The following is a 25000-nucleotide window of genomic DNA, read 5'->3' as shown; positions in this document are numbered from 1 at the left end:
CATTTCACAAGTTAAACTTCGGATCTTATATAAATTTCATATCTAAAAGGGAGGTTAGCTGGCTTTTTTAATGACTAGCTTAGATTTCCTATTCTCTCTCTCTCTCTCTCTCTCTCTCTCTCTCTCTCTCTCTCTCTCTCTCTCTCTCTCTTTTCAACAGAAATGATGTGATGTCATTCATTCTTTCAAACGTTTATAGGAATTCTTGCACATACATCGTTGTTATGCGGTGAGTGAAATATTGTAGCTCTCCAAACCACTTAGCCATCTGTTTCTCCACACGCGCGCACGCATGCACGGATACATACACATGCGTACACTCTCTCTCTCTCTCTCTCTCTCTCTCTCTCTCTCTCTCTCTCTCTCTCTCTCTCACACATATATATATATATATATATATATATATATATATATATATATATATATATATATATATATATATATATATATAAAAGTATATGGACGTATTCAGCACACGTCTCTGTGCACAGAAAAAAATCACACTCACGTACATTGAATGTATATAAAACGAATGCGCAGAATCATAGCAAGAGCATTGACTTACACAAAGTCGAAGCTGTATAAACAAAAAAAAAACACGTTAATATACATATCCGGTTACCAAAGAAACACCACGCTGGATAAAGATACACAAACAAATGTAAGAAACATCACTCACACGTATCCTACACACAGGCACTCTTAGTAAGGCGAAAAAATGGCGGCTTTGTGTGTGAGGTCTTCATAGATAGTGGATATGCTTGCGTATTAAAAACAGGGATTTCTTTGGAACTAAGTCTAAACAATGTTGCCTTAAGTATGAAGCCGTATAGTATATTCTTGAACATAAGAATTCCATAGTTCGTAATTAAACATAAACCAAAGTATTTATTCGAGTAAGTAACAGTAGTAAACAAAGCATACCTGGCATTTACTTGAGAATGAAACAGCGTTATAGTATAACAGTATTTACTTATATACAACAAAGGTTTTTTGTTTAAATACGAAACAGCATTTACAGACATTGTTCAAGATTTGTTAAGAGTTTGTTCTAAAACTCCATTTACTCAAGTACGCAACAGTGTTGCTTAAATACGAAACACAGTATTGCGCAGCCGTCAGAGAGACCCTTGACCCAGCTCTCCTATTCCCCAACCCCAACCTCTACCCCAGACATGCCCGTAATGCCCTCTTCACTCACTCCCCTCATTGTGTGCAATGTGGGTGTGGCACACCTACTCTCTCTCTCTCTCTCTCTCTCTCTCTCTCTCTCTCTCTCTCTCTCTCTCTCTCTCTCTCTCAGAGAGATTTGGAGTTGGAAAATCTATCAGAAAGATATATATATATGTGTACTGTATATTATATTTACATAATATATGCATATATATACTATATATATGTATGTATGTATGTATGTATGTATGTATGTATGTATGTATGTATGTATGTATGTATGTATGTATGTATTATGTATGTAAATATATGTATATACACATATACCCTTTTTCTCTTTAAAGAGAATGGCTACTGAAGTGTAGCGCATCTGGTTCTCAGGAAATCTTTAGAGATGAGGTTGCTAGCCTCAGGCCCTTTTAGTGGCTGCCAGCAGCCACTGCTAGCCATCAATAGCTGGTGGTAGGCCTGGTGTGAACCTTGTACCTTATTCTATATTGGGTAAATAATATAGGTATACATATATGTTTTCCACCTTACATTTTTTTTCCTTGTAGCAAGTGCCCCAAGGATAATCAGATTTCCTGTTTACTGTAAGTCCTTTAGTATCAGGTTGCAAGCCCTGGCTTTCTCTATCCTAGTTGCGACAGACCACAATGATCTCACTACCAGTTGCTTGATTTATTGGTTAGTTCAGAAGATGCAAAATGGGATTCTCCAGAACATTTTTTAAGCTTTCCTATCTGTTTTTGATTAAACCTGATACTTCTTTCAGTGAATTTGTTATTACAGATTTAGGTTCTGTTCTTATCTCTGATCTCTGAGCTCTAGCACTAAGCACATCCGGTCTTTGCCTGTTAAGTCTGACACACATTAAGCATGGAGGCTGTAAGCACGGCATTCAGTCCCTCTGGCCAGTTATTCAATTTCTCTTCAGTTTCCAGAATTCCATGCCAGCTTGTGTATTCCCATGGTACTATATATTTCTTTATATAAGTATTGTTTTTACACTGCAAAGACAGACGGGGACGTGATTTTCCAAATCAAGCTTGTGGAAAGCATTGATCCAGGAAACACAGAGGTATAAAATGCCACTGTTTGGGTAGGAACGATAGAAATGACTCGTCAGATTGGTTAACCCTCGAGTTCACGCCTTCCAAAGGTCACCGACAAAATTGATATTTCTTTGTTCATTTGTCCAAAAGCAAATTCTCCCCCGTGAACAGTTTTGCTTTGATCAACGCTGAAAACCCTCTACTTTAAATTATCTATAACTGCACAAACACGCACGTAGCGACACTATATGTGCCAGATGGATGTGAGTGCCGCTGTGTGCCTTGAACCTCGTGAGTAAGCATATGGTAAAGCTAATTTCCAGGAAAGTCGTTGCACAGGGATTCATCCGTGATTCATTAGTTGAAGTAGGAATTAAGCAATAACTAGGATTTTGTTTTTGGCTATATATATATATATATATATATATATATATATATATATATATATATATATATATATATATATATATATTCTTCTTCTTCTTCTTTCGACCTTATTAATCCCACTGTAAAGCAGGGTCGGCTGCTCAAGTCAACTTTCTCCATCTATTTCTATTCCTTGCGTCTTCTTCCCCTGTCCCACCTCACCCATATCCCTCCTCACCACAGCCATCCATCTGATCCGCTGACGCCCCACACTCCTGCCTAACCGCCCCCCCATCACTGGCATGTTCTTAGCTCTCTTGATTGGTTCCACCTCCTCTCTTTTTATTACAAGGCCACAGTATCTCAGACGAGCTTCTCTAGCTTTCTCCTTTACATTACATATACCACACATTCTTCTTTTATATATATATATATATATATATATATATATATATATATATATATATATATATATATATATATTTATATATATATATATATATATATATATATATATATATATATATATATTTTTTTGCAAATATCTTGGGATGAGGTTGGTGGCTCATTGTCCTCTTACTGCTGCGTGCTATCTCTCACAACCGACTACCTATCAAGTACATCATTCACTACCCAGATCAACAGGGGTACGGTGAGTTTCTAACTAGAGCATTGTATGCCTTAAACAGGGAGTCTCCAGGTAGTCTTGCTCCTCAATGGTAACCAACTGTATAATTCCACTCGAAGCGGCTTCAGCTCCATTCTACTCTCCTTTCTAGAACCTCCTCTTCACGAGTCAAGAGTAATCAGCCTCTATTACTGACATCCTTTTCTTGTCCACGAACACGTCCATGGATCAGAAAGGACAAGAAAAAGAAAATAAAAGTCATATAACCAGTTTTGATGATGAAAATAATAAGCATGTGTAAGTACAAAAGCACACAAAATATAGGACTATATTCTTTTCTTTTCTTATTATAAACTGTAATCCTATTTCCAGAGTACACTGATCAACGGCTGTATTAGGAACATTCCTTCAGTCTGGTCTCGATCAGTGAAGTTAAACAGATCGAGTTTGGTCAGTACTTGGATGGGGTAATAACCAACTTCGTTGTCACGTGAACTCTCGTAACAGTTACTGGAACCTAAGGCAGGCGTTAGGAGTCTGGTGGGAGTGACAATGGGTTACAACAAGGCCTGAAAAGCTAAGAGTGAAGGACCAAGTATTTTTCTATAAAACGTAAAGTCAGAGAACACTTTCCACGGCCACTGGAAAACCTCTACCGAAGTTCTAAACTTCTCAAACGTCCGGAGCCGTTTAGAAGACTTTCAAACGTCAAGCCATGACGGTATTAGGGACGGTGTGCAAACTGAGGCCCGCTACGGCTATTGCAGCTCATCTCATCGTGGTCGATAAGTGGTGCCATTATAACCATTCTAATAGATTCCCAGCTGAGGGTGCCATGATGCTGAATAAGTCCCCTGCACTTGATGCGGTGTTTGTATACTTAGGGATGGTGGATGGTGTGCGGTAGTACTACTGCTATACTATTGCTACTATTGAGACTACTGATATTGTTATTACAGCAGTTGTAGCAGTATAAAATAGTACTGCATGACTGCCTCGATTAAAAATGGACTGCGTCGTAACTGATAACTGCTTTTGAATAAACATGTAGCAAATAAGAGATGCACATTGCCACTGATTCTTACGACTGACTCTTAGAAGAGTATTGGAATCCTTTTATTTTTGCCAAATTGAAAGTTATGGAATCAGGGTTTTAGTTTATTAGGGTTCATTGTCAAAGCCAGCTGCTAGACTTGACTTCGTCTCCACGATGCATTGACTCGAAAACTAAGGCACATGACTGCACTTAGATCCACTTTTCAAGTCATGAACCTCGAAAGTGGGAGGCGTGGTTATGCAGCCAGCCATGGGAGAAGGATGGACGCAGTTGAGAGCTGGCTGCCTCCATGATTGACTATATCCCGTTGGGACAATCTTCTTCTATCACGACAATGATAGGAGGCATCAAGGGCCACGTTGCTGGTACCTTCGAAGCCCACCACGGATGACTAGAGCTCTGGGAATGTATACAGCCTGCCTCTGTACTCAAAGTAATGACGTGCGTATTATCACTGTTTTAATGTTCTAATGTTCGAAATGAGCATCGTCTCCAGCGCGAATTACGTACCGACATAAATCCAAAATCTGTTTTTTTAAATTATTTTTTAGTTTTCGCTCCCGAATCTTTTTTGACATCTTGATATTTCTTTGTTCCTCCTTTTTTTCAGAGCTGACTGTCACTATCTGTTGTTGCCCGCAAGGCTATGTGCTTGAATTGACCTACATCAAACGTTTATTGTCCCGTATTGTAGAAATCAAGTCGTGACATCAAAACAAAGTACGAGGGTTGAATCCAGGCCCACATTTGCATTGAGAGACATTGCTGGTACAAATTCGAGTCTTATTCAGAGGGCATGCTTAGTTTCATGAATTCCGAGCAGTTTGGTACGCACTGATTATGCATGTAGATTTACATATGGTCGTCTTCAATTTGTAAAACTAGAGGTTCTCGTTGTGTGCAAGAATGTTCGTTGTTGGTTTTGCACAACGCATGAATATTCAGTGATTTTGACCTAGAGACAAGACCTCACTGTCGACTTTCTTTTCTGAATGCTTGACGGGAATGTCTCTTCAGCCTTCAAGTAATTAAAAGTTTCCACAGAAAAAACTAACCGAAAAAGAAGGAAAACTCAATAAATCCATCTGTTAAACTGCTTTTCGTGAACAGTCCATTATGTCGACTTGCAGAGTTCCTGTTTCATCATTAAAAGAAAAACTCCCCACCAGAATATTGGGATTAATATGAAAAGTCAAAGCAGTAATGAAAAATGCCATATTGACGAGTTAGATGTAATAATAATAATAATAATAATAATAATAATAATAATAATAATATTATTATTATTATTATTATTATTATTATTATTATTATTATTATTATTATTATTATTTGTTGTTGTTGTTGTTCTGAAATCAACTTACAGTCACTGTCCACTGAGGAACAAGGAAAAGCAAGCATTTGGAATTGATTTGAAAATTCATTGCATTGACGACAAAATACCATACGGACGTAATGGGTATAATAATAATAATAATAATAATAATAATAATAATAATAATAATAATAATAATAATAATTCTGAAATTATCTCCTTACAGTCACAACCACCTCAGGAAAAAGGAGAAGCAAGTCGTCACATTGTAATGACGGATTCAATCTATCTTCATAAACATCGCCATATATTTCTCTTCTCTAAAAGGCTGACCGATGAAGACCATAAAAAATGAAAATAATGAAAAAAGGGCATGGGGGCAGATGTTCAAATGGCCGGGGCTAAGTGCCCTACTTTCCCAACAGGCCACTGGTTGTTAGACTTATCATCTGGTTAAGTTCATTGGATAATTAAGCGAGGAGAATGGTGTCGGAGACTCGTCCTGCATATGCAAGATTTAAATTTTTTTAACTTTTTTTTTTTTTTTACTTCATGCAATTTTCTCATATTACAAGTCATAAAGCAACGAAGGGTTTGTCCGCCTCTGGGTGTTCGTGGTGCTTGGATATTTGGTAAAAGATGGCGTTCTTTTTTATTCATGTTGAGTAATTAGTATTTATATTAACCAGCCATTGGCGCCGAGAGTGGCGTGAGCATCCACTCCATGTGAATGTGCGTTTGCTTTTGTGTTAAGCGCAAGAACAGAAGATGTAGGATAGAGGACACTGAAGGTTTTGAGATGCGAGTTTTCCTCCTTGATTTCAGGGAGGTTCTGAGAATTCAGGAAAGTTTAGGCCATTTTGAATAGTAATGTTATCTTCATAGAGGACACTGAAGGTTTTGAGATGTGAGTTTTCCTCCTTGATTTCAGGGAGGTTCTGAGAATTCGGGAAAGTTTAGGCCATTTTGAATAGTAATGTTATATTTATTATTTATTGCTTTATCTCGGGGGCTGAGGGTTAATGCATTACTGATGCTGTGGAAATTTTTTACACGGGGATCCCAACTTTGATTTAGATGATGAATGGTGAATGTATTAAGGATACTTGCTTTGCAGTTTGGTTTGGAATTTCTGCGGATCGGCCATTTATGTATGTCGAACATATATATACTCGTATATATATATATATATATATATATATATATATATATATATATATATATATATATATATATATATATATATGTGTGTGTGTGTGTGTGTGTGTGTGTGTGTGTGTGTGTGTGTATGAATGTCTTTTACTGTCATACCAGAGTATAATATGAAGATAAAATGGCTACACCTACATATGCTTCGTATATATACCCTTGTAACATTTCATCTGTCCATGTTTTACCAGTGAACAGGGGAAGTGCTCGAAATATATGGTTGCAACGTTCAAATAGTGTTTTATGGGCCTTCTTATCTTCATATATATATATATATATATATATATATATATATATATATATATATATATATATATATATATATATATATATATATATATATAATAGAAAGATAGATATCATGAGAGATGGACAGTGTAACATTTTCACTTGCAAGAAACAACCATGAAATCATAACCGTAAAGATGCCTAGGGGTGTTCTTATGTAGAGGCAATTATTTAAAAACGAAAGTGAAGACTCGCTAATCACTCCTGACTTCAGATCTCTTTTTGTAGCTCGAGAAAGAAAGAAGACTTCCAACGGGAAGCGGAAACACCCATCTCCTGGTATTATCGCCTCGTTTAGTAACCGCAGGCTTTTATGAATTGATTAACGGCGTTGAGAGGAGAAACCCGCCCCGGAACTTTCTTTTTATGCCGTTTTCACTTTTTGTTTGTTCTTTAGAGGTCAATGTTATCGCCGCATTACCTCATTACGCAACGAGGATTCCAGTCTGCTCAGCTTTTTAATTCCTCCTGGCAAACTTGGCAGAAACGGCCTTGACGGCTGGGTATGACAGAGGTAGGAAGGAAGATATTTTTAAGAGGTTTTGACAGATTCGAAAAGTCAATTGTAGTTAAAGGCGAACGTTTAAGGCCAGTCCCAATGACATTCGATCTAGATCGTCCGCGACTTCGTCAGGTGTGCCATTCCTGATGCTAACATGTATGACAAGGACACCCATCTTTTATCTCACTCTCAGATGGGCCTTTTGACGACTGGCTTTCTTATATTTCTTTTTGACTGAGAGTAATTGAACTTCGAAGACAATGTTTGAGGCCATTTTACTGTAAGCCGCTCGGAAAACGATAGCTCAGACTTCGAATAGCATTGGTCTGGATAAACTTTATTATTGGTAATATCTTGTTCGATACGTCAAAAATGACAGTAGTTTCGGCCATAAATATATTCCAGCCTGCTTATAGATCAACCTGGGTAAGATAATTTTTTTGTGCTGTTCATACTTTCGATATCAAAATGTAGCTTATAATATTGGTTTTTGGCATAATCTTACGTCACGTCACTGAAATTTTATTTTCCCGTATGACGTCGCTGTTACAGTTTAACGCTTATTTTCATGTCATTGAAACTCAGTTTTTCAGGACGCGTTTTCTTGTCAAACAGAATGAACTGTGGGAGTAGGCTATATATATCTGAATAAATGTTGTCATTTGAACAAATGCATTAAAACATAATAATTATAAAAATGTAACTTCGGACACAATTAAAAACAAGAATGAATACAGTAAAACACTTTTTATATGAAAAGCGTTTGTTTACTGTCTCAAGTTCATTAATATTCAGTTACGATTGTCGATTGGTTTTCCTATAAAAAAATAGCATACTAAAAATTACTTACTGTGTTGATTTATCACCTACTAGAAAGTATGCCAATCGAAAACTTGGAGGACAGAACGTATTGGTAACCCAATAACAAACAAAGTGATTACTTAATATAAAAGAAACTTTAAACGACTAAAGGACTAGCATTCATATACTTGAAAACTGCGAAGATCGGTAAGAACAACAGTCTCGACTTTTACTGCTAATAAAATTAGTAATAACTAGAAGAAGTTCGGGGAACTTTCACTATAGTTGATTAAGCTTCAGTAAGAATCCATCTTCACATGATTATAATTACGTACAGTAACCGCGACAACTAAAGCCCCAGACAGGTATCTATTACCTGTAATCAAAGTCTTCTCGCACCTGCTTACCCTCGTTACATAAAAGGTCACATTAATGCACAGAGGTCAAGCGTAAGCTTCCGATGACTCACGGTTGTCACTCCCCTTTGGGGGGCGGACGTGACGCTGGTAACAGTAGTCCGCGAACTTCCTGCTCCGATAAAAGGAAGAGGTAACGCCTCTAGCCTTTACTTCCTCCAGTACCCCTGGAAGCGTCATGCTGTTATCTCTCGCGCTGCGCCATTACCGGCGCAGTCAGGGCAAGGTCGCGAGGCTTAATTCGTCCCTAGTTTGACCAACTGCCGTAAGCCATTTTTTCCCTCATTCTGAGAAAAGGGCTTCAAAGATTTTGATATTATTCAAAGGTTCTAATAGAAAATAGGCTTCTAAGATTTTCATATTATTCAAATATTCTAATAGAAAATAGGCTTCAAAGATTTTGATATTATTCAAAGGTTCTAATAGAAAATAGTCTTCAGAGATTTTTATATTATTCAAAGGTTCTAATAGAAAATAGGCTTCAAAGATTTCTATATTATTCAAAGGTTCTAATAGAAAATAGGCTTCAAAGATTTTGATATTCAAAGGTTCTAATAGAAAATAGGCTTCAAAGATGTTGATATTATTCAAAGGTTCTAATAGAAAATAGGCTTCAAACATTTTTATATTATTCAGAGCTTGTAATTAGCCCATCTTTTGTTGAAATTTTTATTGGAAAATGTTACAACGCAGGCAGCTGAAATTTTTATATGTTATAGAGTATCAAAAACTAAGGCACTTTGGCTGGAAAAATCAAAAACTTAAAAAAACTGGGATACGCCAGTTCATCAAAACGGACGAATTGTTGATTTGGCTTCCCATCAATCTCCCTGATTGTTTCTTGGTGTCTGGACTATTAAGTGTTCCGGTTTCTTATAATAGTAGATTTATTTTTTATACTCTCAGTAACGTTTCAGAGCAACGAACTCTGTAAATTGAAGTGGTTTATTGCAGGTGACCACACTTGACAGTACTCTTACTAATACTTAACTTTCTGAACTGCTCCCTACCATGGGTAGCCAGGGTAGCTAGCTAGCTGCCCTCAGTCTTCTTCCACCCATCTTACCTATCAGCTAAAAAAGAATGAAAAAAAAAAAACTTGAGATCTATGCGACAGCTAAATTGTACGAGGCTGAACAGATGCTCCAAAGTGCACCGTTAGAGGAAGTAGGTACGTAGCAAGTAACTCGTATCATGCAACGAAAAAATTTATGACGCAAGTTCATTATCCGTAACAGGACCAGTGACCATTATATCTGTGGGATGGGACTTTGAACGCAAGAACTCAGGGAAAGGCACAAATCACTTGGGACGACGTTAAGCCCCAACAAAATCTTAAGTATGGGTTTTAGTTGGTTAAGGAAATTGCATCCCCTCTCCCCTCCCCCTTCTCCCCCCACCACACCCCACCCCTCACCAACAGACAGATCTCTCATTGACAGCGTTCGTTTAGCCATATTCAACTCATTTGAAAATTCAAGTGTCATGTATTTAGAAATGTCCCTTCTATCTTTTCTTCAGCCTCACAAAAATTCAAGATTCTTGGAGACCTATTTACCCCCAATGAGATGTTTTTATACGATTATTCCCCCATGCTTTGAATCCTGTTCCTCTGTTTTGTCTTTTCTGTAAAGTAATCGTAGGCAAGTTCATGCCATAATAATAATAATAATAATAATAATAATAATAATAATAATAATAATAATAATAATAATAATAATAATGGAGAAACAAATCCACAGTTATGTATATGTACATATATTTAAAGATAAATATATGTACAGCTTTATCTTTTAAATATACTGTATAAAGTCCTTCAAAAGAAGGCATCGTGCTTACCCCATATAAAAATGGGAAAAAAGCACGTTAAAACGAAGAAGTAGTACATGTCCATAACTGGGGATTTGTTTCTCCATTTTAAGACTCATGCTACTATGAGTTTTTCTAATAATAATACTAATAATAATAATAACTGGTTCGTAGACCCGCTCTTAATGTGGTAGTTTTGAAAGTTTACGGGTCCTTGTTATATTTAGTTTACACGGATGTACAATAGGATGTAACAAAACGCTTTAAAATCGTTCTGACCTATTCAGGAATTGAACCGGGAGTGTCTCATTTGTGAGGCAAGTGTCCTAACGATTAGGAGACATGTATATATGTATGTATGTATATATATATATATATATATATATATATATATATATATATATATATATATATATATATATATGTATATATATTATATTTATTTATATATATTTATATATATATAATACATATATATGTATACATATCACAAAATAGCCACTGTTTATATATATTCATATTACTTGCACTAGGCTTCAGTAAGACGCGATGATATTAGTACCTGAAGGAGAAGACTGTATGTCTTCGAAAACTTTTGTACTTTGTAAATTAAAGAATCCGGGATCTAATATATCCCCTCTTACTGATGCATAATGCGAATAATATACATATATACATATACATGTGTGTGTGTGTGCGAGCGCGCGCCTGTGCGTGTCCACATATCCCTTTTTATGGCCTCAGTCACACCTCCAAGCACTCGTCATTTTCAGTCACCTCACAACAAATATTCACGTTGCCCATCACTCACGCCTCATTATCGTCGATAGTCGGTGGTTAATATTGCACGAGCGTAAGGTTACCTCCACCTTATCTCATTGCCACTGCATGGAAATGCTCGTGAGAGTCATGCAACGCTTACTGAGGCGCATTGCCGCCGAGTAAAAGTGGCATTTGTGCGGCCCATAAAAACCCTCTCTGCTCCTCTCCTCCAGATATTATCAAACGTGATCAGCGTCCCTTCTGGTTCCAGGAATCTGTAGGCAGCTTATTTCTCATGCGTGCCATCACTTCTCTCTCATGTTTATTCCTTATTTGGCATCGTCATTGTTGTTGTTGTTATTTACTCGTAGTGATCTTCTCTATTGTTATTGGGGCTGCCACTTGGATTATGTGTTATGAAGGTCATCAGCTTTTTAGACGTAGTGAAGAGACCTGTTGTTTGCGATCGTGTTACGCTTGCAGGTGCTTACTCGATATCTTGTATTCAGATGTGCTTGTTATTTTAATTGTCTGTATTACTATGCTTGTTATTGCACTGGTGTTGTTCCTTGAGGTTAGTGTCATCAGCACTTCCGCTATAATTTCGGTATTATTATTATTATTATTATTATTATTATTATTATTATTATTATTATTATTATTATTGTTATTGTTGTTATTATTATTATTAATTACTTCGATTTGTTTCTGATTTTAATATGTCGTGTTATTACCACCAGTTACATGCACATCATTTTCCTTTTGCATTAATATTGAAGTTAATATTCACTAACTCCAAATAATTATCGTTATCTTTGGTTATATGTCAGAGACGATACCACAGCTGTCTTCATTATTATTAATTTATAACCGTATACACACACACATGCACACACACAAAACACATTTGCTAACCGCTGTTCTTCTATTCATTCAAGTTCAGCAACGATGAGTCTGACTGATACCCAGATGCGTGATCTCATCCCTAAAATCAATATATTTAGTACTATAGGGCAGCATACCCTATGCCCTGGCCATGTGCAGACTCACTCTACGAAGAACAGCGCGTATACCATTATATTCCTTTCCTGGCATCTCGCGGAAGTGCAAAAAGTGAGTATCAGTGTCCTTTTCACAAGACTCTTTCTTCTTCTTCTTCTTCTTCTTCTTCTTCTTCTTCTTCTTCTTCTTCTTCTTCTTCAGGCTTGTGATTGCAGGCCCACAACCCTATGTTGATTTTATGTTGCAAGAAAACAAGAAGAACAATATGTTGCTAAGTCCTGAGGTTATGAATGTTCATGGATGTGGAGCTGAGAAGTAATGTAGGACTGTTTATTATTTAAAAGAATGAGGTTGGATGTTTAGGAACTAATGGATCTCGCTAGTGAGGCGAACACACACACACACACACACACACACACACATATATATATATATATATATATATATATATATATATATATATATATATATATATATATAGAGAGAGAGAGAGAGAGAGAGAGAGAGAGAGAGAGAGAGAGAGAGAGAGAATATAGATATATATATATATATATACATGTATGTATATACATACATGTATGTAGAGAGAGAGAGCTAGCTATGTATGTATGTATCAATGTGTATGTATATATATATATATATATATATATATATATATATATATATATATATATATATATATATATATATATATATATATATATATATATATATATATATATATATATATATATATATGCAAGAATCTTGTGTACGTGATAAGTTTGACGAAGAATACACGAAAGAAAAAGAGAAAGAGGTAGGATTGTTGCGCTTCTCCGAGAAATATAATTGAATTCACGTAAACCGAAATCGCTGCCACTTTCTCCAGGGAGCACGGGAAATAACATTCGTCATTAGGAATATGTTAGATCTGATTAGTTCTCGGCACAGAAAACGTTTTAAGGAAAACTTGCTTTCCGACTGCGGGTCGCTTCTTTGATCAGTCCTTCTTGGACTCTGTGTACTAGGAAATCCATCTGGTCCTTTTTGTGTACTGTTTATTTGGTGGTGTTTAACTTGTTGTTTTCTGTGTGTGTGTGTGTGTGTCCGCCTATTTGTCCATTCGGTTAATTGATAAATATTTTTAGAACGATTTAACATTCAGAACGAAAAATGAAAACCTGAAAAGTACTCTTTTTTTTCATCGATGAATTAAATAGTAATGTTTCTCCACATTGGCTACTTCCTTTGAAATATTTCTAGATGACATCAGCACAAAACCTAGTTTAAATTAAGGCTAAGGACTCCACGTAACGGATTCAAGTCATCGCTTGAAAGAAGGCTAATAGGAAATGCATTCCCTTGAAAACCGTTACCGTCATGTAGAACGTGACGTCATCACACATTCTACGATACGTGCATATGCAACTTTTGACTGGGATTTTTTGCGGGCGTAGTGCGTGGGCAGCATTGTTCATTACTAGCAAAGTAGCTGTAGTAATTTTGTCGTAAAAATTAAAATTTTCGAGGCGCCATTTCAGAGGAGTCGATAACAAACTGTGAATTTTCATTGTAGACTCCATTATTCTGGCTCTCATTATTGTCTGTTGAACCTCAACGCTAAAGTGTGTTGCAAGTTTCAGTACTGGACACAGTACTGCACTGAATAACAATGATAATAATGTAGTAACAAGATGATAACATTAGTAAGGACTGCAATAATAGTGCTAATAAAATTGCAGTGTTCATTACCTCTCATTAACTTTCTTTGAATCCTTCTGAAATCCTTTGTATGTACGTAGTGCATTTTCAGTCATTCGTGATAAGTTTCTCTTCACGTGTAGTGTTTTGCTTATTATATATATAATATATATATATATATATATATATATATATATATATATATATATATATATATATATATATATATATATATATATATATATATATATATATATATATATATATATATATACTTATGACTTTGACCGTTATGTTTATGCTGTTGCTAGAATTTCTGTTTCCTTTATATTCTATTTTTATATTGATATAGCTCTAATTTATCTATCTGCTACTCTTCAAATAATTTGTTTGTACATGTAATGATATTAATTCCTATGTTTAGTCGGATAGCAATGAGTCTTATTTGATAGCTAATTAAGTCATGAATTGAACATAATAAGAAATATATGGTGGAAGGAAGAATGATACTTAACTCCGGATATCCGCCAATGAAAATATCAGTGTTTCTCAGGAATGAATGATAACGCCAAATTTATTTTTTATAACTTAAGTTAATGATGGTTATGATGTTGATGATGATGAGGATGATGAATATAATGATAATGATGGTGACAGGAGATATAAAAAAAAAAAAAAAGAAAAATGTAACTATTTAAATAATCTTTATTTTTCCAGTGTTTAAAGTTTTAATCGCTAAATTGTTTTTATATTATCTGCAGGCCATTTAGAAATCATTTTTATTCTTTTATGATGAGTAAAGCATTTATGAGGGAATTTCTCTTTGTATAAAATGCGTGCTATATCCTCATGGCAGTAATACACAAAAATTAATAATGCTTGAGGCATATTTTTAATGGCATCGTTGGAATACGGCAAATCATGAATCAAGGAAACTTGTAATTTTGTAAAATTGGAAATTTATCCTGGCCCTACGGCAAAACGCGAGATAAAGAGATTAGCATATCGAATTCATTTTTTTATGTAATAAAAATATTTTAAATGAAAAAATAATCGATTTGTATATTTGTTTTGAATGTTAGGAAGGACACGGCATGTCCTACGGAATACATCCTGAATAGGAAGAAACACTAGACTTCGATACTTGTTTTGAACCAGAAGAAAGTGTTGCATACTTACGAATACGTTACGAAAGAAAATTACCAAGTAGGAAGGAAATATGACATTGCGAATACGTTCGGAAGAATAAAAATTCGAGACGCTTGATGTTAATGTTTGAATTAATAATATGTCCTTACAAATCCGATCTGATAAGGACCATGCCGTCAGCGCACCTCACGCGGACGTGGTGTACCGTAGGCATTACTTAAGGGACTGGCAGCGTCCCTTCGGCCCCTAGCTGCAACCTCTTTCATTCATTTTACTGTACCTCCGTTCATATTCTCTCTTCCATCTATCTTTCCACCCTCTCCTAACAAGTGTTTCATAGTGCACCTGCGAGGTTTTCCTCCTGTTACACCTCTCAAACCTTTTTACTGTCAGTTTCCCTTTCAGCGCTGAATGACCTCATAGGTCTCAGTGCTTGGCCTTTGGCCTAAATCCTATATTCTATCCACCTGTCCATACCGTGTTTCATCGATCGTTTTGAACGCAAGAAGGATACGCATCATGTCCTTGCGTACATCCGCATCACGATATGCAGTAGACTTGTGTAGATGATCAAGGTTGGAAGTGAGATATGTTGGATTTTTTTTTAATACTATTCTCAATATTATTACTGTCATTAGCGTTATCATGAATACTATTTTTTATACTTATTCGGCAAGTGTGTGGGTATTGCCGATTTATCATTTTTTATCATGTTGTATCATATGTGGCCTTGAGGTGGAGTAAAGGATGTTATTATTATTATTATTATTATTATTATTATTATTATTATTATTATTATTATTATTATTATTATTATCATCATTATTATTATGTTACAACAAGAACAACAACAACAACAATAATAATAATAATAATAATAATAATAATAATAAACTGCGACATTTCAAAATCGCTGAAGCAACTTTGGTCATTTCAGACATCCCAGAATAAAGGATGTTATTATTATTATTATTATTATTATTATTATTATTATTATTATTATTATTATTATTATTATGTTACAACATCAACAATAATAATAATAATAATAATAATAATAATAATAATAATAATAATAATAATAATAATAATAATAATAATAGTAATAATAATAAACTGCGACATTTCAAAATCGCTGAAGCAACTTTGGTCATTTCAGACATCCCAGCTTGGAGAAAATTCATTTGTTACCTTTTCATTCACTGCGTAGACAAAAACAATAATGATGCTCGTGACCTAGTCGCTATTCAGGTCAGCTCGAGGTATTTGAAAAAAAGAAAGAATTTTTAGTGTTTACTGGACGTCACTGTACTTTTTTTTTTTTTTTTTATCAAGGATGGGTGTGAGATGGTGCGCTCAAGTGGTGCTACTGAGACTTTCGGACTTTCGTTCCCTCATTATGGTTCTATTGCGTTTCCAGTTATATTGAACTGTCTTGGAAATTGTTATTCAAGGTTAAAGCCCAAAGAAAAATAAAAGACATAGTATGAGCAATAACAAAACGTCTTTGTACAATTAATAATAATAATAATAATAATAATAATAATAATAATAATAATAATAATAATAATAATACGCTGTAAGAAATACGCTGTTTCATCCATCGAAATATGAACGTTGGACAATTATTGACTAACATTGATGTGCAGGAAAAGCGAATTATTAGAAGAGTTGAGAAAACTCAGTAAAAAATCAATTCTCAAAATGCAGTCATTTTATTCAACATAATAATAATAATAATAATAATAATATTAATAATAATAATAATAATAATAATAATAATAATAATAATATCTTATAATAATAATAATGGAGACGCAAATCCACAGTTATGTATATGTACATATATTAAAAGATAAATCTGTGCAAACTTATCTTTAAATATCTGTACTGTACATATAAATAACTGTGGATGTGCTTCTCCATTTTAAGACGCTTGCTACAGCGAGTATTTTTAAACAATAATAATAATAATAATAATAATAATAATAATAATGGTTTATCTAAAAAAAGAGCTACATGTTTGTCAGACAAACAACAAGACTGACTTCCGAGAACTGTCTTCACATCGAGAACAGTCAAAAGAAAGCCTCCTGCAATCACAAGAAGAGTCTCTATTGTCAAACGGCTATTCTCTTCTTTCAGAGGCTGATGTTAATTTGGCACAGAAGAGCGCAGAGAAAAGTCACAGAATTAAACTCCCGTTATCTGTTTACTGTGAATGTGTCTGCTGTCACGGTGATTAACGACGCAACGGTAATTTTCACGTACGTCAGGTATTGATAACAGTTCTGAATTACGGTGATTCCGGTGCGGTGAAGAAACAGCGGTTTAAGAAACAATATTTTGCTGTTTCTTAATATTGGAGACGCGAGATTTCAATCAGACCTCGACGACGCAAACAAGAATAGGGAGAAGCCCTTAGCTTTTCTCATCCTGAAATTCATCTCATTGTTCAGTATCCGACGGAAAGGCCTGGCTTTATGTATAAAAATTAGATTTTTTTTATTCCAGTCGAAGATAAAATTGGGTATTGCAACTGCGCACGCATATATCTCGCCCATGAATTTTCTGGTCGTTGACATCTGCCTATTCGTGAGGTTTCCTTTGCAATTTCATGCTTCGTGTCTGCAGACACTCACTTTTGATAGATATGTATATATATATATATATATATAAAAGACACATATATAAAACATATAATATACACACATATATATATATATATATATATATATATATATATATATATATATATATATATATATATATATATATATATATACACATGCACACACATATATATGTATAATAGTGTGTACATATGTGTATATAGTAAATGATTCTTTACAAAGAAATGCTATCAAAAGTGGGAAGGAAAATGACATACGTCATTGACAGACAATAAAGTTTGTTATTTGTGACTGCGTGACTGAACCATGTGTCAGGTATTGGTTCTGCTCAGTTGAAATATACAGTATATGCACGAATACGTATGTTGGGTAACTTTTTAAGTAGAAGTATTTCATATATATACTGTATGTGTGTGTATATATATAAATATATAAATATGTATGTATACATATGTATGTATATATATATATATATATATATATATATATATATATATATATATATATATATATATATATATATATATATATATACACACACACATATGTTGACGACATGAACCCTGTTCACATTGCAACCAACTTCCTTGAAACACGACCTCTTTGTAAACAGGTTTCCCTGACGTTGAAGCGATAAAAGAATTTCTCTGTACACGTTTACCTCATTCTTTCTTCATTTACTCCGTCACTTTAATCATGCCTCAATATTTCATTCTCATGTCCCTCTTCCATCCCAACCCCTATCTCATTCTAGAGAGAGAGAGAGAGAGAGAGAGAGAGAGAGAGAGAGAGAGAGAGAGAGAGGCTAACTTGACTGACAAGGTAAGCCTTCAACAACTACCTTCCGTACACCACGGAGCAAAATTGACAGGTAAATACAGGTTCAGGATTTGCAATCAGAGCGTTCAAACTGTCATGGCGTCCAAGGTTCACAATGCACGATTTGCTTCTTTACTGCGGATAAATATCATTATCGCATTAATGACATTCTTTAGCCTTCTTGAAATTGATATACTCTTGTTATTGGTTATTTTCTCCGTTTCACGGGCACGCACGGTAACAGGAACAAATCCCCGAGGAAGAAGTTGTCTGACAGTGACAGTCGATAAGTGATTTAATAACAACAAGATATTAAAGAGTGTGTTCATCCCTTTTTTCTTATATAAATTTTCACTTTTACCTAAACTGTTTGAGTACTCGTTCTTAGAATACTTCATTGCCCTTCTTACTAGGGTATTATTAATAAGATTTTATACTCGTGCCTTGTAACCTGATATTCATATTCGCAAGTGTAAGTATACACAGCTTCAAGTAACTTTTCGCTTAATGTGCAAATATGTACAGAAACCTGCTTCAGTTGAGGGATGAATTCGTAAGAAAATTGCAGGCGAAAGAACATGGCACTCAAGGTTGCAGCACTCCAGGTTTTGGAAACAAATAGCGTTCCGTGCACTTCATCTCTATTAGGCAACCTTTTGTAAGTAATTGATATCGCTGATGCTATAGACTGAAGATGCATAAACGTTTGCTAAAAATTCATAGTAAAATCTCACGATGATTGCATTCACGATTCAGACCAAAAGAAGAAACGAAAGAGGGTTTCTGGAAAGAGCTTGTAATTTGGTAGCGTTAAGAGGTAAAAATGGAAGACAAAGAATGTAGGTTTGAGGCGCGTGGTATGATTCAGGATCCTTAATATCCACAAAGGCGAGATTGCATAAAAGACAAAGGGCAAAGAAGTACGTGTATAAGCTGGACGTGCATGTGAGAAACTTGTTTGTGAGAAAAATCTATATAAGAGTAGAGTCGACCGTCTATAGAAAATTATAAATACTTTTCACCATGTAAAAACTCCTATAAAAAAGACGAGACTTGTGCGCTTGCGCATTGACATCTACCTAAGGCCGTACGTCTGTTTTGCATGAATGTGAATGCATGTGTGTATCCACTCGTGTGTCAGTCGTGACGCGTAGATAAACAATCTTCTGCGGGAGAGCGAGTGTTCAGACGACCTTTTGCATCCGAAGGTGTCTTTCGTATTTGCTTATTTACATGAACCGTTTTTTTTTTTTTTTTTTTTTTTTTTTTGCAATACTGTCAGGCAGAGTCAAGGGGATGTTTCATATTTCAGGAAAAAGTGATCGATATGGTGTTCACTACTCTCTTATTATTCTTTATTTATTTATTTATTTATTTATTTTTTACGTGGGCTTTCGTTCAGAGTTCAAAACTTTTTACAGTGATTGTACTTTCGTAATTAGTCTTATATACTATCGACAGCAACATATATATATATATATATATATATATATATATATATATATATATATATATATATATATATATATAGTATGTATAATATAGATAGATAGATAGATTTATAATATATATACAGTATATATATATATATATATATATATATATATATATATATATATATATATATATATATATATATATATATATATATATATATATATATATATATATATATATATATATATATATATATATATATATATATATATATATATATATATATATATATATATATATATATATATATATATATATATATATATATATATATATATATATTGTTCTGTCTGCTTCGTGCCATTTAATAATGATATAACTTGACTTCACGGAGGACAGAATATCCTTCGCGTGGTGCTGACGAAACATACCGTACCTCGAAAGTAAAATGTAAGGTAACTTTGTTGATTTTTTTTCTTTAGGTACGTCTCATTGGCATTGGGACCTGTCCCCCGCCCCTGGCTGTCGGCCTAAGCAACAGGAGATCAGCGCCTGCCCTATGAGCGTACAGAGGCCCAGGAAGACTTTAACTGGACTATTTATAGTGCTTCTTTCTAATAACAAGAAATCATCAGACCACCGTTACCTTAGACTGGCTTTCTCCAAAAACCTCACAATAGCCAAAATGAATAGTAGATACATTTTAAATTCGTGTTGGGTATATTAAGATATTTTGTGTAACTGCCAACACACTTTCCTCTCTGTTATCAGCGATAAGATATGCAGTATATTAACTTCAGTTGATAAAATTTCTTAAAAATACGCATTTTTGTCTTAATCATTTAAAGCGCAGCAGATAAGGAACTCCTACAGTTGCGTTTCATTGATTACATGTTTCGTCAAAAATTACTTTTTATACTTTTATACATGTATATATATATATATATACATATATATATATATATATATATATATATATATATATATATATAATATATATATATTCATATATACATATATATATATATATATATATATATATATATATATATATATATATATATATATATATATTACCTCATAAATATTTATATTTATTTGGAATTGCTGTTTACGAACACGTGCCTTACCTCATACGATCTAGCGACACCCTGGTACATTTAAAACATCAGCAACAGCTGCAACAAAAACATCAGCAACAGCTACAACAAAATCATCAGCAACAGCTGCACAAAAACATCAGCAACAGCTACAACAAAAACAACAACAACTACACGAGAACCTTCTCATATGGTCGATTAAACGTAATCGCTGACTTTGCAAGTTTTTAGGGGAAAACAGCCCCAAGGCCTGCAACGTCTAACTGACAGAGAAAATTAAATTATTTGGATGCCTTTAATGCAAGAAGTTAATATATTGCAACATTTTCTTTAAATGTGCTTGTTTAAGTAAACAAATTCGCCCCCATATATTTAATTAGAGAGTAAACCTCGTGTCAAGGTGGTCAACGGGAAGAGAGAAAGCTGCTGTGCTCGTCGCCTTCACCGCTCAGGTCAAACCTTCCCCCACCTTTTTCCATGTTTATCCCCCACCCGCCCCGGCCACAAATCCGCCAGGAACACCCTACAGACACCTCTCCTCCAACCTCCTTGCCTCAGCAACCCCCAACAGACACCTCTGAAGCGAACACACGACCATCCAGCGGTTTGACAATCCAGGGGTCAAGGAGGTTGCTGCGTTACTGATACTACGGGGAAAATTCTCTCTCTCTCTCTCTCTCTCTCTCTCTCTCTCTCTCTCTCTCTCTCTCTCTCTCTCTCTCTCTCTCTCGAACCCACCCATGTACAGAGAAAATTGACAGATGATCTAATCAACATCATCTTTGTTAGGGGAAACGGGATCCTTTTCAGAAGAAGAAGAAGAAGAAGAAGAAGAAGGTGGAGGAGGAGGAGGAGGAGGAAGAGTAGAAGCTGAAGAAGAACACAGAAAAGAAGAAGATAAAATAAGAAGAATCAACAGAAGAAGGAGGAGAAGAAGAAAGAGAAATGGTGGAAAATGCACATGGGAAAGGAAATCCTTCGGCAAGGCCTCGGTGGGCACGATTTCCTTTGGGAAATGGCAACGGGCTACCTAAGGTCCTCGGCAGGAAACGGCCCCACGGCGGAGTTGAGCCATGTTGAACCCCTGAACTTTAAATTTCGTGAATCATCACAAAAAGGGTTGGAAAAAGTTAGGAAATGGCACTAAGTTTGCCGTTGTTTACACGTAAAATTCGCAGCTGAATGTGCAATGGATGATGTTACTATAGGACTGGCTCCCCTTCTGTCAATTTTAAGGGCGAATACTCAAGTATATTAAACAAAAGTAGTTTTATTCTTTAGTAAACCTCCCTCTAGATATTACTGTCAGACCAAATAATAGGTAACCAACAGAGGTATGCGTAATATCCATCGGTTAAACCTCTGAGATTACCACTCCTTTACCTTGAAGGGGTAATATTATCAATAGATAAAACTAAGAAGGTAAATCCTGTGTTCCCAATTAAAAAAAAATAAAGTAAATAAACATGTTTGCTGAAGCGGGGCGTAGAAAACGGCTACTGAAGAGTCGGGTATTGGGCAATCTGCAGCTCACTGAACGCTTGTGCTGCAGTCGTAATGAACTGCTAATTCTGTTCCTGTGAATTTTTCATTTCGCGCAAGATCGTGCAGCCAAGTTTTCGTACAGGAAATTGAATAGGACAGAACGTATTCAATTTCATGTACGTTTGTAAGGAATTTCGTAGCCGCTGCTTATATATATATATATATATATATATATATATATATATATATATATATATATATATATATATATATATATATATATATATATATATATGTATATATATGCTATATACATTTTATATACAATACAACTGTATATATATTGAGGAGCCATTTGTTTTTTTTGTAATAGCTTCCAAATTAGAGTATCATGATGGGCACGAAAATCTATTTTGTTTTAATACTAACCGAAAACTCTAAATTACTATGAGGACAGATGAAAAAATGGAGCTCCAGGCGTAGCGAGGGCAAGCTCTTTCCTCATTAATGCACACTCGTTAATATTATTACCTGCCAATAAGGCTTTACTGCTTGTTGGGCGTCTTTCTTCAGGCATTTTTTTTTTCAAAGCCAGTCATTGTTGTCCTACCTCACGTTGTGTTGCAGTCGTGGGGCCTTTCGCCCTGGACAGTGTACCGCCTTTGCTATCTTAACTTGCTTACTTAAGGACATTTTCAGTCACTTTTGCAACGTCTTTTAACATTTTTCTGCAGACAACTTGAACCACTGTTTATACCTACAAACATGATGATTATTGCCACTTACTTTAGATATTTTATTTTTTGCATTATTATACTCTATTTTCGATGGTGCACCTCATGTAGGCATTACTAAATGGTGTTTGCAGCGTCCCTTGGGGTCATAGCCTCGCCTAAATTTTTGGTTTTCACTGTGTACCTCCATTCCCCGCTTCCTTTCTTCACTATTGCTGTCCATCCTCTCTAACTCCTATAGATCCTTTGAGTTCATCTCATTTATTTGCTGGATCTCTTTATCTTGCTATCCAACCACTCTCTCTCTCTCTCTCTCTCTCTCTCTCTCTCTCTCTCTCTCTCTCTCTCTCTCCCCCCTTTTGCATTGTCTTGAGCACTTTGTAGCCGAAAGTTACCCAGTGCTTGAGTTAACAGCATAAACTTCATAAATGAAAATTCTTTTGAGATCTGCAGCCTCCTGGGATCTTTACCTTCTTAGAAAAACTACTGGTAGTGGATGTTTAATTTCTCCCATAGTATGAATTATTATTTAAAACTTGCTGGAAGATATCCCGTTTGGCCACGTCTCGTAAGCTGTGTTCATAAGGGAGCTTCCAGTAGCCTCTAGAATTAGAACATGCTACTTGTTATGCAGAGCCCATCATCAACATTATGTTGAAGTGTCACGATTTCACACTGCCCAATGCCAAAGGTCATTCGTGCTTTTTATTGCAAAACAAAGTTTCTGAGATACGTCAGTGCTAATTTCAAGCGCAGTGAACCATTGCTTTGCATTTTAAACATTTCTTGGCTACTGTTCATGTAATTCTTTAGAATAAGGCTAAAGATATGCAGTATTCGAGGAAAAATAAGTATACCCCTTTTAGTCATAACCAGTAGGCAGTGTGTGCTGTAGTGATTGTTCGTGCATAATATATGTACGCTTCTTATAGTTTCTGTACATTTGAATAATTAGAACCTGTAATTATTGCCATATTTTCAGACTTAACAAGGTAATTTTATGTTCTGGTATAATAAAAATAAGATCAGTTTAAATCTTGCAATCACGCGTGCGATATAAGTGATTTTTGCTCTTCCAGATGACTTGCAAACCGGTATTTAGTATTTTCACATTCATTTACACATAATATTCATAGGTAATATCATTAGGATACAATGGAAAACTTTATATAATATTATATATAAATATATATATATATATATATATATATATATATATATATATATATATATATATATATATATATACATACATATATATATATATATATATATATATATATATATATATATATATATATATATATATATATATATATATATATATATATATATATATATTGAAACAAGCAAAATGGATATACTTACGTGGTCGACGGAGGCGCAGCTTCTGCAGTCCTGATTGGTCGTTCGATTTTCACCCCGACCACCAGGTGGCGACCATGCTCACCCAGCTGACGACCTTCTTCTGTTTTTCGCTCTTGTGTCGCGCTTCTTTTGGGATGATCGTCTCGTATCGGGAGCGTGTCGTTACGTTTTTTTTTTTTTCTTTTAAGTCGTTGTAGGGAGCGTTCAAA

At 34.9% G+C, this 25000-nt stretch overlaps 1 protein-coding gene across 8 annotated transcripts in view; it reads right to left on the bottom strand.

The window, feature by feature from the left end:
• The window catches only part of LOC136846102 (innexin inx2-like), a 137253-nt gene that overhangs the window by 106294 nt on the left and 5959 nt on the right, over positions 1–25000 (bottom strand). For all 8 annotated transcript variants that reach the window (XM_067116839.1, XM_067116840.1, XM_067116834.1 and 5 more), the window contains exon 2: positions 24792–25000. This exon is cut by the window's right edge and continues 244 nt beyond it. The gene's annotated coding sequence lies outside the window, so the exon portion shown is untranslated. The remainder of the gene's footprint in view (positions 1–24791) is intronic.

The sequence above is a fragment of the Macrobrachium rosenbergii genome, chromosome 14 (assembly GCF_040412425.1).
Source record: "Macrobrachium rosenbergii isolate ZJJX-2024 chromosome 14, ASM4041242v1, whole genome shotgun sequence".
Lineage (NCBI taxonomy): Eukaryota > Metazoa > Arthropoda > Malacostraca > Decapoda > Palaemonidae > Macrobrachium > Macrobrachium rosenbergii.
The sequence above is the reverse complement of the archived record's forward strand: the minus strand, read 5'-3'. Positions and strand labels throughout refer to the sequence as shown.